Source organism: Elephantulus edwardii, unplaced genomic scaffold (assembly GCF_000299155.1).
Source record: "Elephantulus edwardii isolate Elephantulus edwardi_28Jun2011 unplaced genomic scaffold, EleEdw1.0 scaffold00126, whole genome shotgun sequence".
NCBI lineage: Eukaryota > Metazoa > Chordata > Mammalia > Macroscelidea > Macroscelididae > Elephantulus > Elephantulus edwardii.
Genome location: NW_006399876.1, coordinates 2,033,162 through 2,046,333, shown reverse-complemented (window position 1 = coordinate 2,046,333; position 13,172 = coordinate 2,033,162). Strand labels below are relative to the sequence as shown.

Here is a 13,172-nt window from a genome sequence, read left to right as displayed (position 1 = left end):
CTTCCTGGAGGCAAAGATTCTGAAGCTTTGTCTGACATGCTTTGGACATGTTGTCAGGAGGGACCAGTCCTTGGAGAGGGGTGTCATGCTTGGGAGGGTGGAGGGTCAGTGCAGGAGAGGAAGACCCTTGATGAGAAGGATTGACTGGGGTAAGAGAGGTAGGTGTGTCAGAGACATTAACATTGGTTCAGGATAGAGAAAGATTCAGAACTGTTGTACTTGCAGTCAGTATGAGTTGCAGGTGACTTGATGGCACATAACAACAACAACAGCAACAACAACATTCTTCACTCTTCCTTTTTCATTGTTCAACTTTCACGTGCACAGGAAGCAATTATCATAAATCATCACAAACTCCTGATGGGGTGAGTCGCTGTTCACCACCACAGAACCAACTCCGACCCGTGGACAGCAAGTGTGTGCAGAGTAAAACTGCTCCGTGGGGTTTCTGACTTTGCAGATGTCACGGCTTGGATGAGTGAGCCCGTCAGGAGAGCACCTGTTTGCTGAAACACCTCAGTTGGTGTTCAGTCAAGTCCTGGGGACTTCCGTTCTGTCAATACCTTCCGATCAGGTTGGATTTCTTTCTTTGGAACTATTGGTTGTATGGTACTTCTTGACTGGTTCGGGGTTGACCAATTCTTTTTGGTAGAGTGACTCTCTGTATTCCTTTCATCTCTTGATGCTTCATTGAATCTTTTGTCTCTAGAACTTTTCAGCATTAAAACTGGAGACTTTAGTTTCATTTCTTACTTTCACTTGAACATCTCTGTCCTCAAGGATAAGTCTCGGAGTCTCTTATGATACTTTTGTATCCCTTTCTTTATAGTTGCATTCTCTTTCCTCATGGGTGCTGTCTGTGACATTATCCCACAACATCTGGTCTTCAGTCATTAGTGTTCAGTTCATCAAATCTGTTCTTGAGAGGGTCTCTCAGTTCAGATGGAATGAAGTCAAGGTCTTTTTCACACTTGTGGACTTCTCTTCAGTTTCAATTTGAACTTGCAAATGAGCAATTACATAACCACCCGCCTCTAACTGATGATTCCCAGCTTCTTCGTCATCTCCTTCCATGTGTGAAATTGGTTTTCTTCTTGTGTATTTATTCCATCTAGTCACTTAGATTTTTTCAAAAGGTATTTGTCATGAATTAATAATTAGTTCTACAAAATTATATCCTGTAATCTCTGACTTCATTTCTGTCACCAAGACAGAAATAGTTTGCAACTACAAATCCTTCTTTGTTTCCAACTCATTCTATATCTGAGCTGAACAAATTATCCTGGAAGTTGCACTACGTGAAGAAGAATGTGGTAGCAGGATCGGAAGAAGTCTCGGCAACAGCCTGAAATATGCAAATGGAACAACCTCACTTTTAGTCTTTTTAGTGAGAGACTCGAAGCACTTATGGAAGAAGATCAAAGACCACAGCCTTCAGGAAGAATTACATCTCAACACAAAGAACCCAGAAATGTCACCTCTGGACTGATGAGTAGTATCACAATAAATGAAGAAAAGAGTGAAGTTATGAGCATTGAATTTACTTAGATCCACGATGAATACACAAGGTCAAGAAATCGAGATATTGCATTGAGCAAACTGGCCATCAAGGATCACTTCAAAATGCAAAGTGCGCCTTTTTCCAAGCGGCCGGAAAGATGGGGGACATCCAGACGGAGTGCACCTACCGGAAGCAGCCGACCGTCTTCCAGAACAGAAAGAGAGTGCTGTTGGGGGAAACCGGCCAGGAGAAGCTCCCGTGTTATTACAAGGACATCGGTCTGGGCTTCAAGACCCCCAAGGAGGCCATCGAGGGCACCTACATTGACAGGAAGTGCCCTTTCACTGGTAACGTCTCCATCCGAGGCGAATCCTGTCTGGGGTGGTGACGAAGGTGAAGACGCAGAGGACCGTCGTCATCCGCCGACATTACCTCCCCTGCATCCGCAAGTACAATCGCTTTGAGAAGCGTCACAAGAACACGTCTGTGCACCTGTCTCCCTGCTTCAGAGACGTCCAGATCAGCGACATTGTCACCGCGGGCGAGTGCCGGCCACTGAGCAAGACCGTGCCGTCAATGTGCTCAAGGTCACCAAGGCCGCGGACACCAAGAAGCAGTCCCAGAGGTTCTGAGCCGGACACCACCCAGCATGAAATAAAGCTTACTTTTTTCCATTTAAAAAAAAGTGTGACGTGCAGGGAGGTCAGTGCAAGACTCAAGGAGGTCAGTGCTTGACTCAAGGTTGGTATTTTCAATTGCTTCACACACATCTGAAAGTTGGGAGGAGGTAATTGTGCAACAATGAAAGAATCATTTTTAAAAGGTGAACTAGAGGAGGGAGCGGAGGCAGAGAGGGTAAAATGTGCAACAAGGAGTGAAGGAAAATCTAACTTTTCCGTAAATCTTTGTTGAAATTACAATTAAAATGAAAAATCTTATTAAAAAAAAGAAAGTTGGACAATGAATAAGGAAGGCAAAAGAAGAACTGATGTCTCTGAATTGTGTTGCTGGCCAAGGACACCGACTCCACCACGGCTGCCACCACGCCCAGAGAAGTCCACCCTGGAGGACGCGCAGTCAGAGCTCCTTCCGGGCGAGAAGGGTGGCCCTTCAGCTCATGGACTGCGGACTGTCCTTAGGACGCGTCCATCCTCGAAAACAGGCTTCACGCTTGGGCAGCAGCAGGGGCTCCACGAAAGAGACACAGACTTTCAACAAGATGAACTGACCCCGTGACTGGAGATGGTGCGGGTGGGGCAGGGCTCACTCTGTTGTTCGTGAGACCACAAAAATGACACATTTTTATTTTCATAAATGACCTTTTAAAAGTACCTCCCCCTTTCTGATCAAGTCGCTCTTCTCTTTGGTATTATACTGAACTGCTCACCCACCCATTTAATAATCACAAATCCTCCCACCTTTCTATTTACGCAACACTTCACCCATCAACCCATCCATCAACGTATGGATTTGTCTGTCTGTCTGTGTTATCTATCCCCATCTATCCACTCATCCATTTATTTGTCCGTCTGTCCATCCATCCACGTGCCTGCCCCTTTGCTTGTTTATGAACCTGTCATCTCCCTCCTAGTCCTCACACTGTCTCTTCATGTCCTCCACTATTAGATGTCTTTGCACCCAGCGATCCAGCCTTCCTTTTGGTGATTTCTCCATCCTTTGTGCATCCATCCATCTCTCTACCTCTATCCCACTTTTTTCTCTCTCGCTCTACTTTTCAACTTATTAATATTTTTCATTATCAATCTTACTTTATTTTCTTATTTACTTCCTTCTGTGACCAAGACACAATTCCCATCCTCGTGAGCTCATGCTCCAAGGACATAGATCCTCGGAACCCGGGTGGTGCTGTAACACCTGCACAGAAGCTGGGCAACAGGAGTGAGCTTTGTTCACAGACTCCTGTCCCCCTACCCCTACGCTGCCACAGGTAACGCGTGGGTCCCCACACAATGCTGTCCCAGGGGAAGGCGAAGGGGCAGCGAGACTGCCGTGGGGGCTCAGAAAGTCAGCCTGAGCGGCTCCTCCGACAAAGATCATCCTTAACTTACGGAGGAGGCCGCCTCCAACCTGAGCACATTTGCCTGTCGGAGGCATCCTTGGTCTAAGGAACCACTTCTGACCAGCAATGTGCAGCAGAGGCCAGAGCAAGGGCTGGGACGCTGGGGCGGCCAGGAGGCTGCGATGCTGGTAGGAGTCCAGACGAGATGAGACTCTAGAGGCAGCTTTCTAGATGCCTCTGGAGTGAGCGGGCTAGATCAGTCCCTACTCCCACTGTTGGTTGATGGGAGGTACCATGGAAAGCCAGTGTCCTACTGTCATAGTTTGTCCTGCTGTAATGTTGTAGGATATGACACCGGTATTTTGCATACCAGCAGGACCCCTCTGGGTGAACAGGTTGAAGGTGAGCTTCCAGATGAAGAGAGAGGTGATGATCTACCTCTGAAAAGCAGCTGGTGAAAACTCCATGGATGGCAAGCAAGCGTCGTCCGATTTCCGAGCCCTGGATCTCCCTTCTGTTGTGTGTATGAGGTGTGTACGCACATCTGAGCTAGAGCACTGGGCGAAGGGGACAAAGTGGGGGTCAGGAGAGTGCTGGGTGCGGGGCGGGGGGAAGGCAGCTTTGGAAGTCAAGGGTGGCTTGCTTCTCAGACAGACACAGGGGTGCAATGACCTTCTGGGTGAGGGGAGCCCAAAGTGGGAAGGAGCAGTGTGTGTGGTCCCATGGGCAAGGATGCCAAGGAGGGATGACCCCTTCCTGTGCCCCTTTTGCCACAGGCCACAGCTGGGGGCACTGTGTTGAGAGATGCAGTGAGTGGGCTTCACTACTGGCAGAACTGACGCCCTAGCTCACCCAGGTCACTATCAACAGACCTCTTTTGGAGTTTACATGCGTGGCCTCAGAGTGGGGGCTACCGCAGGAGGTCCTGTGGGTCCGGGGGCAGGCAGGTGTTGGTGGAGGGCACTAACCCTGTCATCCACACATATCCTTCTTGGAGTGGCCCCTGCCCAGCTCGGGTGGGAGGCCCTCACATTCCTGAGGCAGGTCAATACCTCGAAGGGGAATGAGGTGGTGCCTGAGTCCTCAGACAGCCCCCCTTGTTAGCCGTGGGATCAGACGGCGCCCCGCAGCCCCCATAATTTCCAGCCTGGAGGCAGTTAACAGAATGTAGACAGGGCTGGCCTGGACCCAAGAAACAGCCAAGGACTCTCAGCCCCCACTCATTCTTCAGCCCTCACCATGCCTGGGTCCCCCTTATCTGCCCGTGTCTGGCACCAGCCCGCCTGTGCTGGGCGGGGAGGCTCGGTCTTCCTGACACCTTGATCTCCCATAAATCCTGTACCACCTCTCCTACGACCCCTCGGGACCTCTCCAACTGCTCGGTGTTGGGGAGTGGGTGGAGGCTGCATTGGTGGAAAGGGCCTAGAGACTGGGCTGCTCCCTAGCCACACCCCCAAGAATGCACATTGTAAATTCATGCACCTCCCCAAGTTCACAAACTCTTGTATACAACCTTGTGCAGGTCTGAGCACCCTCCAAAATCACAGATCTCCAACTCTTAGCTCACACATCCCAGTCCATGTCACCATAAGTCCGTACCCCCAAGTCCATGCACACCCCAAGTACATTGCAAAGTCTGAATATCCTTAAATCTGAGCACCCCAAGTCTTACACCTCCAAGTCCACAAATCCCCAAGTCTATGTAGTCCCTATGTCTAAACACAACTGTGCACAAACACCCTTGAATCTGTGCACCCCAAGTCTGGATCCCACAAGGCCTATTTGTCCCTAAGCACCTTCAAGTCTGTAAACTCCAAGCTGGCACACCCCTCATTTACACCCTTAGCCCAACACTTTGTCAACCCTGCCCCTCACTGTCCCCGAGTGGCGGACACCCCTCATTTAAACTCTCAGCCCAGCACTTAGTCGACCCTGTCCTCCATGTCCCCCTCTGTCCCCGAGTGGCTGCTCCTGTCTGTCTCAGAGCCCCTGAGGTGCTGCTCCACCATCACTCGGGCCCAGGCCTCTGGAAAGGGCTCCCCTGGCATGAATGGCCTGGACCAGGCTAGGGAAGAAGTGGATGGTCCTGTGTGCCTGTGGAGACAAACGGGTGGTGTCAAGTCTTGTGCCTCCTATGGGGGGGGGGGCTGGAGGGGCTACTGGAGCAACACCTACATAAACCTGTCCTGGGTGGTGCAGGAAACATGGCCACACCTCCACACAGCCCATGGACCAGGTGGTCAGCAGGGCGTGGGGAGATCCCAGGAGGGTTATCATTCAGTACCCAAGGGAGCCCCAGCTTTCAGTCCGTGGAAAGAGGACCCAGGGATCCCCCAGAGAGGTCCAGCGGCCTGCGTTCTGGCCGGGAGCCATGCTGGGAGGTGCAGGCTGTGACGGGTCTGTCCAGGGCGCTCCCTCCAGATGGGCTATCTCAGTAGTGCCCATGGACTCTTGGAGCCTCTGTGTCTATAGGGGAGGGTCCTGGGACCACCTCATCGGGCCTTGGGGAGGCAGACCAGGACTTCAGTGAGGAAGGTCTACCGAGTGTGTTCTGATGGGGAACTGAGGCCTTCAAGGGTGGGGAGTTGGTGGGGGCCACGCTCACAGCTAGCGGGGCCACACGAGGCCTCCACTGCGCTCGGGGCCTGCCCACTGTGCTGGCCAGCCCAGCGAACAAGCTGACCTGAGAATGTCCCAGGTCTCAGAGGGAGAGACCTCCTGCCGTGAGTACCCTCCCTTCCCGAGGTGGCCAGCTTCTAGTGGGTGCAAGCTGGTAGGTCACAGAAGGGAGGACAGACCCTCCCCCGTCCCACAATTTGTCATCAGAGACAGGAAAGGGGTCGGGAAGAGGGGAGCTGGCTCCAGGGTGGGTGGGTAGAGCTGTGAGGTCCTCCCCGCTCTCCTCAGAGACTGAATTGAAGGGGTCCAGCTGGGAGGATGTGGGAGGAAGGCATTCATCATGGCCCCTCTGCTTCCCCTCCTCCTGGGAAATTCCAGGCTCCAGAGACCCCTCAGGGGCCCGGAGGGGGCCCTACCAGGGGGGTCTCAGCCCAGGCCAGCTGTCTTATTTTCTCAGGGTGAGGACGTGGGAGTTACCCTCCTCTCAGGAGCCCCTCAGCTGTACCCACCGCCCAGGGCTTTGTCCTAGGCTGGCCAGGTGCCTGACTGCCCCCGGGCTCCTCCCACTCCTCTGGGCCCTCGCTGCTGGCTCTCAGGGGTTAGACCCACACCTCCTCCTCTATGCCCCCTACAGAGCCTGGAACCTCTGCAGGCTGTCAGGGTCAGGTGATCTACGGGGGGGGGGGGAAGTCCTGCCTGTTGGCCCTCTTGCAGTGCTGGGTTGGGGTGATGGGACCGAGGCCTGGGCAACAGGGACAGTGCCTCCACTTTCTGCTGCTGTGGTCTAGAAGAGAGGGGATGGGCCCCGGGTTGCCCATGTGCCATAGTGAAGGGACATGTGGGGGTGCCAAGAGAGTCCTGGGAGCTCCTAGGGGGTGGAGGTCACCACCGCCCTGAAAGGCTCAGTTCCTACGACAGTGGCTCTGGCGCCGTCAGCGGCCACCATGGAGAACAGATGGCAGCAGGTGGGCGGCAGGGACAGGAGAAGTGCTGGACCACAGTGTGGGTGCGGAAGTAACAGGGGATGAGGGTTCCAGGCCCACATGTGCTAACCTGCATGGGTTAGGTCCAAGGGCATCTTGCCCTTTGGCCCCTCCCTGGTCAGTGGGTGACCCCTGTCCCTGCCGCGCCTTGGCCCCTGCTCATCACAGCGACAGCAGGACATGGGAGGACAGAGGACCAGAGGACAGCGGACTGGGAGCTGGGAGGAAAGAATAGCAAAGCGGGGGCCCCAGGGCCACGGCCCCACCCGCCAAGGGGAGCTTCTCAGTTTCTTCCTGCTAGGCAGGCGTAGAGGGCTCTGGCTGGGGGCTTCCCAGACCCTGCCCCTCTGTGGGCAGCCTCTGTGCTGGGCAGGAAAGCCCCGGCCACTGGCTGAGTCACCGGAAAGGGAGAACCAAGAGCTGTCTCGGTTTCATTCTGAAAGAACCTCAACTGTAGGGAGAAGGTGGTGCCTGCACCCCCTCCTGCCTGACCCCCCAAGGGGCAGCCCAACCCTGGGAGTCAGCGTGCCTAGGCTCAGCTTCCACCCAAAACCTGAGGAATGGGGACAGCTGGGCAAGGTGGACCAGGACGACAGTGGTGGAGGCAGCTGGCACCCTGGTGGGCATCTTGCTAAGAGCGGGAAGAGGCCAAAGGAGCAGGATGGCCCACAGTGCTGATGTGACAGCCACCTCTGCTCAGAGAGCCATCCCGGCTCTGGATGTGCCTGCAGGTGGCCTGTCCGCACTCTAAGATGCTCACATCCGCAGAACAGCAGCGCCCCGTCCCCTCGGCCCTCGTGGCTGCATGCACTCAGCCCCAAAGTGGTAGACGCGACTCCACAGGCCCAGATTCCACCTGTTCCCTAACCACACCCCCCACACGTCCCGTGACCAGGCCCCCAGGCCCAGCTCCACTCCACACTCATGGGCCTAGCAGCCCAGGGACCTGTGGGGAACTGACAACGAGAAGGCGAGATGACAATGACAGCGCCCCCAGCACTGTGTGCACACACATGCGAACACGCATATACATTTCCACAGCCAGTCACACCCCCACGCAGCATTCACACTCACACGCCCCAGCACTCACACGCGTCCATACACACACTCACAGATGTCACACGAGCAGTCGTGTGTGTGCACACACACTCGCACACTCACTCGTGGGGACATGCACATGCAGGCTCACACCTTCACACATCTGCTCACACGTAGATCTGTACACACACACACACACACACACTCACACACGTGCTCACACTCACACGCACTGTCATGTCCACATGCAAACACTATCACTCAGGTGTTACACACCACCACACAAATACGCACATTTGCACTCACACACACACTGACACGGACACACATTCACACACACATGTGTGTACACACACACCACCATACTCGTACACTCACACACACTCACACTCACAGACACACGCCACGCACATCCTCGCAATCACCCCCCACACTCTCACATACATTCACACTCACCATGTACACCCGTATACTCTTACCCCCACCCCCCCCCACCACAGTATGAAGACTACTCCCATCTCCATCACAACCGCAAGGTGTCACCACTGGATGGGGTGCGGGCCGCCTGTGAGATCATGGGGCGTTGCATGGTCAGTTACGCCCTGAATTAGTCCTAGGCTCACCTAGGGCTCACCTGCACCCCCAGGCTGTATTCTAGATGACCACATTGGACACGTGTGGGCCTGAGTCTGCATGGGCCTCACAACTTCACTGCAGCTGCTTGGCCCAGGTGTTCTCACTCTCCACACACCCGAGCGTCTGCCCCTTGTGCCCCTCCTGGACCCCCGGGCACTGACCACCAGAGCATCCACCTCAGCTGGCCAAAGCCCTGCCCATCCTGAGCCTGACGTCCTGCCTGGCAGCCTCTGTCCTGTCAGTGCTCAGTCCTAGGCCCCGAAGTCAGCTCAGTCCGGAAGCAGCCGCCAGGGCCTAGGGGCCAGGCCTAGGCTTTCATTCTCAGTGTCCCCCACAGAGCTGGCTGTGAGAGTGCCAGCGGTGACTGGGGTCATGAGGCACCTTCCACCTCATCCTCCTGTCGCTTGCACTCCCAGGAAGTGTTGAAGTTCACAGCACAGATCTGTCACGCTTGGGGTCCGTCCACTCCTGGATGCTGACCGTGTGCTGCGCTAGCAGCCCCCTCGACCAGCTCACCACGTCCAGCACCACTGCACCCCAGTCTCCTGAATGCCCTCCTCAGCCCAACATCCAACACGCCTCTCACTGCTCAGGCTGGATTCTGGAGGTCCACTTGGGGCTAGCCCCTCAGCCTGGGCAAAGGACTCCCCTGTTTACGAGGCTGAGGCTCTGTGGCAGTGCCAGCTGGAGGGGTTCCCCTGTCCGGAGCCTGGGAAGCCCTGTTCCTGGCCCCTCCTAGTTTGCAGGCTGTGGCCTGAGGTCCACCATCAGTGAAGACCTAGGCTAAGCATTGCCTTCCCCTCCAGTTGACGTCGCAGTGGCCCAGCCTGGACCCAGAGCCAAGGTGGCCAGTGGCCACTTACCCCATGGCCTCATCCACCAGCAGCTTCTGCTCCTCAGAGTGCGGGTCACTCGCGGCCTCCGCCATGGCCTTGCTTGCTGGGACGCTGTCTGAATCTGTGCGTGCTGTGGCCTCTGGTGCTGGGTGGGAGGCCCGGTGCCCCACCCCCACCCAGCTTGGTTTCACTTCCCCCTTCCTGTCGCAGGTTGAGGTTGGAGCCCAGGCTCCGCTGGGCTTGTTTTCACGCTCTCTGCAAGAGGAGGAAATGTGAAGCAAGCTGAAGGCCTTAGGGTGGTGAGGCTGGGCCGGGAGGCCCCTTGCACCCCTGTGAGGTAGACACCTCACTGAGGGGCGGGACCCCCACGCCCCCTGGACCCAGCCTGCAGCCCCACCTCACGTCTGCTGCCCCCAGGTTGGGTCGAGGTTTCCTGAGGCATCTATACGAAATGTAGGCCTCTTATTGAAGAATTTAATTTTTTCTCCTTCCTGTTGTTGAAATTATGCATATCCCATTATTTCAACCGCTCCTCCAGGTACAGCTCAGAGACACTGATTACACCTGGGGCTTGCCCTGCCCTCCTCATTCTCCTCTCAAGTTACCTTTCCCGCCCCTGCCTAGGGTGAGGCACTCACTCATCTGTCCAGGGCTTTATCTAGTCTTTTGAGTTGCCACTGTCACCTTGATCTCAGTGAGATAATTCTAGAAAGAGATTCCGGTTGGGGCAGTCCTCCCTTGCTGTTCTGGCTCCATTCCTTGGTTTTGATAAGACTTGAGGGGATATTTGTGGTTTGGGGCTCAGGACCAGAGATTTGGGGCACATCAAGGTCAGTTGGGATAACTTAATCCACAAAGACAAAGCCCTACAACCTACTTTGGTGAGGAGAGGGGAAGGTGCTCAAAGCTTGCCAGCAGACATCTGGTCTCTCCCCACATGGTGCAAAAACGGGGGGGGGGGAATCAATGAGTGCAGAGGGTGAAGGGACCCCACGAGCAGCTCCTCAGTCTGCACCAGGAGGAGCTAGTTGGTGCCCACCTGCCTCCAGGGATGACACTGAAAACAGTCATGGTGGAAGGTTCTGGATGGAGGGCGAGGACAATGTGGAATAACACCACCTTCAAATTCCAAGACTCATGAGTCTGGTGGACACCAATGGACCCCTGGAGACAGTGGGCCTCAGATTCCCTCCAAGCCCAGGGCTGAGACCATTCCTGCACCTCAGCTTTCAACCAAATTATAGGGTCCCCCATAAATGGTGGTGCCAGAGAGGAGTGAGAGCACATGCCATGAGCCCCAAAGGGCAAGAGGCAGGGAGGTGAGCACAGAGAGCTGATGGCGGGCAGCAGGGAGGGCTGCCACGTCATGGGGACAGCACTCAGTGCCACGGAGCAAAGTGTGCACAAATTGTCGGCATGGAAAAAGCCAGTTAGGTCTGCAAAGTTTCACCGAAATGATGATAAAAGTATCTCTTGGGCAAATGTGGAACTTCTTTGATAAGATTCTCTGTCTAAAGGTCAGTTCTTCAATGTGGCCTTACAGAAACCAATCAAATCTCTTTCAGAGCCAGGAGATCCTCACCCTGATGTACTCTTGTGGCTCAGAGGCCCATGAGGCGGCCCGCCCCACCCACGTCATAGCAGAGAAATTCAAGGGTCTTTCCAGAAAGTCAGAATCCACCGGAGGCCAAGAGTCCCCCAATGTGTGGGCTCCCCTCTTTCATTCCCTGAGAACACCGCAAGAGCCTCATTTGTGGGCCCAGCATGGAACAGAAACAGGGCCCCTGAGTTTCAAAATCAGGAGCAAATTCAAGAGACTGAGTCACATCATGCACAAAAAATGAGCAGAAATCACATCAACAGCCTAAACTCGAGAGGGAAAATTCTGGGGAAAGTTTAGGAGTTGGTGTTAAGAACATTGTCTCTGGAGATACATTGTCTCTGGAGATACGCTAGTGGATACCTGACACTAAGAACACTGGCCACAAAAGAAAATCTAAAATAATTACATTTCCTCAAAATGAAACAAATAAGCAAACAGAACCCCCAGTGCATCAAAGGGCTCTGCAGAAGTAAAGAGACGCCTGAGAGATGTGAATGGAAACCAATCAGCAGATAGTTTAATATCCAGAGTTATCTGAGGAATCATTTTTTTCTTCATTGTAATATTTTCTTTTTCACTGTTACTCGCTTTCTGCTCCCCTTCCTTCCCCTTTTCCCAGACACCACACAATGCACCCCCTGTTCCAGATTGTTCTCAGGCTTATAACACATGGTCCTATATTCCTTACAGGCCTTCCTCTCATCTGTTCTAACACACTGTCAGTTGTCTATCCGTGCTTTCCCCGTTCCCTCCCCAACCACCCTCCACGTCTGTCCTATTTCATAACAGCACTGTTATGTAGTGTTTATCTTTTTGTGGCTGAGATATTTCACTCAGCATAATGGAACTCCTCTAACTCAATAACAAACACCGATAACTTGATCATAAAGTGGCCAAGTGTTTGAAAGCTCTTCTGCAGAGAAGATGAACAATGGCCAACAAACACCTGAAATGGTGCTGTCACCAGGCACTTGGGAAAGCAGCTTCCGCACCCTCAGCTCCGGTGTGACAGGGCCTGTCCCTGAGGTCCCCTGTGGAGTGGTCGGTGGCTTCAGTCACTGGCCCTTCGGCTGAGAACTCGGCTCAGCTCTTACTGCTGTGCTGTTGGGCATCCTCTCAGCAGACAAAGGACCTCTCCCAGTCAGCCTGAGAGGTGCCGACATCCTGTGCTGACGGCTCTGTAGCCTCGGACTCGAGCGGAGGTTAGAGAGTGACATGTCACTGCCTGACGCCACATCTGCAGGATCACCACGTGAGGACAGGTAAGCAAAGGTGCATCAGATGCCAGAGCAGAGTGGGCTGCACACTGGCTCCGGCAGAGGCGAACGGCAGCGGGACACACCCAGCTCTGAGTGAGGCCGAAGGCTGGGGCTCTTTGAGGGAAGAGATTTGGGTGAAGGTGAGAGTAGTTCTGTCTGGTTCCGGAGGGGCAACTGAGCGAGAGGAGGCTTGTGTGGTGGGGTAGCTGGGGACCTGCAGGGACTGAGGGGTGCTGGGAAGTTCCTGGGCTGTGCTCCGCAGACCTGGAGGGGTCAGGGTCAGGTGCATTCACAGCATATACAGAACCCCTGGGGATCTGGAGTAGGGTGGTGGTCCAAGCCCAGAATGACGGGTGGAGAGGGCACCAGGGAGGGGATGTGGGGAAGAGTGGGTGGCATTATCCAGTAGGTGATGGACTAGGGGCCGGTAGCAGTGTGATTGATGTCTGCACTCCTGAGTAGAGAAGAGGGAGTCAGGGCAAGAAGGTGAGGAATAATGGGCCTCTTTTTGGTGTTTGGCTTTGAGTGGCCTGGAGGACACCAGGGTCACAAGACGAGATGGGGGTCCCCTTGGTGGTTTCCAAGACAGAGAGTGGGTGTTAGGGCTGAATATGTGAGTGACACGGGAGTGATGAAGGCTGAGGAAGAGTCACCCAGCACATGAATTGATGCTCAAT

The 13,172-nt window shown here is 54.3% G+C and overlaps 1 pseudogene; it reads left to right on the top strand.

Annotated features, from left to right (window-relative positions):
- Positions 1–1,658: 1,658 nt before the first annotated feature.
- Positions 1,659–8,772, top strand: LOC102862858 (annotated as a pseudogene).
- Positions 8,773–13,172: the final 4,400 nt, after the last annotated feature.